General features: G+C 47.0%; 1 protein-coding gene across 1 annotated transcript in view; it reads right to left on the bottom strand.

Annotated features, from left to right (window-relative positions):
- Window positions 1-5,160, bottom strand: part of P2RX4 (purinergic receptor P2X 4) — a 341,582-nt gene that overhangs the window by 289,880 nt on the left and 46,542 nt on the right. The gene's annotated exons all lie outside the window — the stretch shown is intronic.

The raw sequence follows: 5,160 nt of genomic DNA, 5'->3' as shown, positions 1-5,160 counted from the left end.
GGGGAAATTCTCCAAGGTTCATATTTATCCGTGTGCTTAGCGAAGGGACTGAACTTTGGACTTCAGCCCTGCAAAGTGCAGGCCTCATGGCAGCGGAGAGCGACAGGGAGCTGTGGCCTGCGATGGGAGTGGGCAGAGGGGAGGGTGGGGGAGGCGCAGGTGAGGGGCCCTGAGAAGCTGGGATGGAAGGTCCTGGGAGCCAGGCAGGCCATCAGGCGAGCAGCATTGGGTCCCACCCCCGAAAGAACCTTGTAGGGGCATCATGCTGAGGCAGGAGAGCCAAAAATGCTTGCTGCTCACCAGAGCAGCCGCCACAGGGAGCTCTGGACAGCTGGGCCAGCTCTTCTCAAGGGCAGAGGACATTCACGGCCATTTTGGGACCCTTCCACCCCACTCCCGGCCTGGCACCAGCCCTCCTATAGGAAAAAATATGTGAAGATTACCATGTGCCAAGAACAGTGCTGGATCTGTAAGGGCGAATTCACTGCATCGCATTCTGCTGCCAGCTGTGAGTAGTTACGGAGATTATCCCCATTTTATAGAGGAGGAAATCGAGGCTCTGAGTGGTTAAGCAACTTGTCCAGAGTCACACAGCCAGCAAGGCACAAGACTTGCAAGGTGAGACTGAGTTGAGATGAGTATGGCACTTGCCCCAGGTGCAAATTTTTTTTTTTTTTTTTTGAGCTAGGTTCTCACTTTGTCACCCAGGCTGGAGTGCTGTGGCGCAATCATGGCTTACTGCAGCCTTGACTTCTTGGGTTCAGGTGATCCTCCTGCCTCAGCTGCCCAAGTACCCAAGTAGCTGGCACTACAGGCACACACCACCACGCCCAGTTGATTGTGTGTGTGTGTTGTGTGTGTGTTTTGGGTTGTGTATGTGTGTGTTCTTGAGACGGAGTCTCACTCTGTCACCCAGGCTTGGAGTGCAGTGGAGCGATCTTGGCTCACTGCAACCTCTGCCTCCCATGTTCAAGCAATTCCCCTGCCTCAGCCTCTGGAGTAGCTGGCATTACAGGCACACACCACTACGTCCGGCTAATTTTTTTGTGTTCTTAGTTGAGTTGGGGTTTCACCATGTTGGCCAGGCTGGTCACAAACTCTTGATCTCAAGTGATTCACCCACCTCGGCCTCCCAAAGTCCTGGGATTACAGGTGTGAACCACTGTGCCCGGCCTTGTGTGCATATATTTTGTGGAAAGGGGGTTTTGCCATGCTGCCCAGGTTGGTCTCAAACTCCTGGACTCAAGCCATCCACAGACCTCAGCCTCCCAAAGTGTTAGGATTACAGGTGTGAGCCACCATGCCTGGTGCAAATTTTAAGGGAGCGCCAAAAAACCCAGTCACCAAGGTAAATAACATTTTTATGCAATATATTTTAAAAATTAAAATTAATACAAAACCCCAAAGAATTAAAAACAGATGTCTGTACAAAAACTTGTGCATGAATGCTCATAGCAGCATTATTCACAAGAGCCAAAAAGTGGAAAAAACATAAATATTCATCACCTGATGAATGAATAAATAAAATGTGGCTCGACCATGCAATGATATAGACATGTACACACACACACACACACACACACACACACACACATATATATATATTTTTGAGATGGAGTCTCGCTCTGTTGCCCAGGCTGGAATGCAGTTGTGCAATCTTGGCTCACTGCAACCTCCGCCTCCTGGGTTCAAGCAATTCTCCTGCCTCAGCCTCCCGAGTATCTGGAAGTACAGATGTGCATCACCACGCCCAGCTAATATTTGTATTTTTGGTAGAGATGGGGTTTTACCATGTTGGCCAGACTAGTCTCGAACTCCTGATCTTAGGTGATGCGCCCGCCTTGGCCCCGCAAAGTACGGGGATTACAGGCATGAGCCACTGCATCCAGCCAATGCAATGGTATATTATTTGGTCATATAAAGGAATGGAGTTCCAGTACATGCCACAACATGCATGAGCCTTGAAAACATGATGCTAAGTGAAAAAGCAGTCACTGAAGACCACATAGTGTGAGTCCATTTATATGAAATGTCCAGAACAGGCAAATCCATAGAGACAGAAAGTGGATTCGTGGCTGTCAGGGCCTGGGTGGGAGAAGGGAATGGGGAGTGGCTGCTCCATGGTGCCAGGTTTCTTTAGGATGATAAAAATGTTCTACAGTTGATTGTGGTGATATCGGACAACTCTGGGACTGTACTAAAACCCACTGAATTGCACATTTTAAAAGGGCAAGTTTGATGGTATATAAATCAGTAAAAAAAATGTTTTAGCTTTATTGAGATATACTTACCATACAATTCACCCATTTCATGTGTGTAATTCTGATATTTTTGTTTTTTATTTTTTTCATTTTTATTTATTTTTATTTTTTGAGACAGGGTTTGGCTCTGTTGCCCAAGCTAGAGTGTAATGGCATGATCTTGGCTTGCTGCAACCTCCGCCTCCTGGGTTCAAATCATCCTCCTACCTCAGCCTCCCGAGTAGCCGGGACTACAGGTGCACACCACCACACCCAGCTAGTTTTTTTTTTTTTTTGGTAGAGTCAGATCTTCACCATGTTTCCCAGGCTGGTCTCAAACTCCTGGACTCAAGAGATTCTCCCACCTCAGCCCCACAAAGTGCTGGAATTACAGGTGTGAGCCACCATGCCCAGCCTCAAAACATATTTTTTAACTAATGTAAAATAATTTGTGGTGAACAAAATAGCAACCATCTAAATAAAGACAGGCCCTGTGGTCAGGCACAGTGGCTCACGCCTGTAATCCCAGCACTTTGAGAGGCCGAAGCAGGCGGATCACCTGAGGTCAGGAGTTCGAGACCAGCCTGGCCAACATGATGAAACCCCGTTTCTACTAAAAATAAAAAATGTTAGCTGGGTGTGGTGATGCACACAGGAGGCTGAGGCAGGAGAATTGCTTGAACTCAGGAGGCGGAGGTTGCAGTGAGCTGAGGTCACACCATTGCACTCCAGCTTGGGCAACGAGAGTGAAACTCTGTCTCAAAAAAAAAAAACAAAAAACAAAAAACAAAAAACAGTCCTGCCCTCACCCACCAGTCACATGTAGCTACTAAGCACTTGAAAGATGACTAATGTCACTTCTTGAAATAATTTTTTTTTTTTTTTTTTTTTTTTTTTTTTTTGAGACGGAGTCTCGCTCTGTCGCCCAGGCTGGAGTGCAGTGGCCGGATCTCAGCTCACTGCAAGCTCCGCCTCCCGGGTTCGGGCCATTCTCCTGTCTCAGCCTCCTGAGTAGCTGGGACTACAGGCGCCCGCCACCTCGCCTGGCTAGTTTTTTGTATTTTTTAGTAAAGACGGGGTTTCACCGTGTTAGCCAGGATGGTCTCGATCTCCTGACCTAGTGATCCGCCCGTCTCGGCCTCCCAAAGTGCTGGGATTACAGGCTTGAGCCACCGCGCCCGGCCGAAATAATTTTTAAAAATGTATATTGAGTTATATTTTTAAATTAAGAAAACTTAGTCCAGGCGCGGTGACTCACGCCTGTAATTTCAGCACTTTTGGGAGGCTGAGGTGGGTGGACCACCTGAGGTCAGGAGGTCGAGACCAGCCTGACCAATATGGTGAAATCCCATCTCTAATAAAAATACAAAAATTAGCCTCAGGAGGCTGAGGCAGGAGAATTGCTTGAACCCGGGAGGCAGAGGAGGCAGTGAACCAAGATCATGCCAGTGTACTCCAGCCTGGGCGACACAGCAAGACACCATCTCAAAAAAAAAAAAAAGACAATTTAAAAGTTAACGTTTAGAATAATTTTAGATTTAATTAAAATTATATTTTTGTATATTATATATTAGTGTTATAGTTTAAAATAATTTGGTTTAAATTAATTAAAATTTTATTTATAAAAATAACTTTTTATTTTAAAAATTAAAGAAAATAACTTCACCTGTTTCATCTTTTTTTTTTTTTTTTTTTTTTTTTTTTTTTTTTTTTTTTTTTTTTTTTTTTTTTTTTGAGACGGAGTCTCGCTCTGTCGCCCAGGCTGGAGTGCAGTGGCGCGATCTCGGCTCACTGCAAGCTCCGCCTCCCGGGTTCACGCCATTCTCCTGCCTCAGCCTCCCGAGTAGCTGGGACTACAGGCGCCCACAACTGCGCCCGGCTAATTTTTTGTATTTTTAGTAGAGACGGGGTTTCACCGTGGTCTCGATCTCCTGACCTTGTGATCCGCCCGCCTCGGCCTCCCAAAGTGCTGGGATTACAGGCGTGAGCCACCGCGCCCGGCTCTTTTTTTTTTTTTTTAAGAGCCAGAGTCTCACTCTGTCACCCAGGCTGGAGTGCAGTGGCACGATCATAGCTCACTTCAGCCTAGAACTCCTGGCCTCAAGCAATCCTCCCACCTCAGCATCCCAGGTAGCTGGGACTACAGGTACGCACCATCATGCCCAGCTTCGTTTATATATTTATCTTTTTTGTTTGTTTTTTGAGACAGAGTCTCCTTCCATCGCCCAGGCTGGAGTGCAGTGGCACAATCTTGGCAAACTGCAACCTACACTTCTGGGGCTCCCGTGATCCTCCCACCTCAGCCTCTCCAGTAGCTGGGACTACAAGCACTTGCCACCATGCCTGGCTAATTTTTTTTTTTTTTTTTTTTTTTTTTTTTTTTTTTTTTTTTTTTTTTGTAGAGACAAAGTCTTGACACATTGCCCAGGCTGGTCTCAAACTCGTGAGCCCAAGCCATCTGCCCACCTCGTCCTCCCAAAGTGCTAGGATTACAGGGGTGAGCCATGCACCCTGCGTATTTATTTACTTTTCGTAGAGATGGGGGTCTTGCTTTGTTGCCCAGGCTGGTCTCGAACTCCCGGGCTCAAGTAATCCTTTCACCTCAGCCTCCCAAAGTGTTGGGATTACAGGCATGAGCCGTCTCACCTGGCCAGTAATGTATTTCACTCTATGAGCAACTCATGAATTAGGAACTGTTATAATCCTCCTTCTGCAGGGGAAGAAAGAGAGGCTCGGAGAGGTTAAATGACGACTCAGAGTCCCTCAGAGCTGGGCTTTAAGTTCCCCTGAGCCAGGCGGCTGGCTGTGCAGGACAAGTTGGCAGCCCCGCCTTAAGGAGAGCGGTACCCTCTTTCCTCCAGTGCATTTATGTTTTATTTTTATTTTTGAGTCAGGGCCTCACTCTGTCGCCCAGGCTGGA

This window comes from Macaca thibetana, chromosome 11 (genome assembly GCF_024542745.1).
Source record: "Macaca thibetana thibetana isolate TM-01 chromosome 11, ASM2454274v1, whole genome shotgun sequence".
NCBI lineage: Eukaryota > Metazoa > Chordata > Mammalia > Primates > Cercopithecidae > Macaca > Macaca thibetana.
This window is presented reverse-complemented; position numbering and strand designations above follow the sequence as displayed.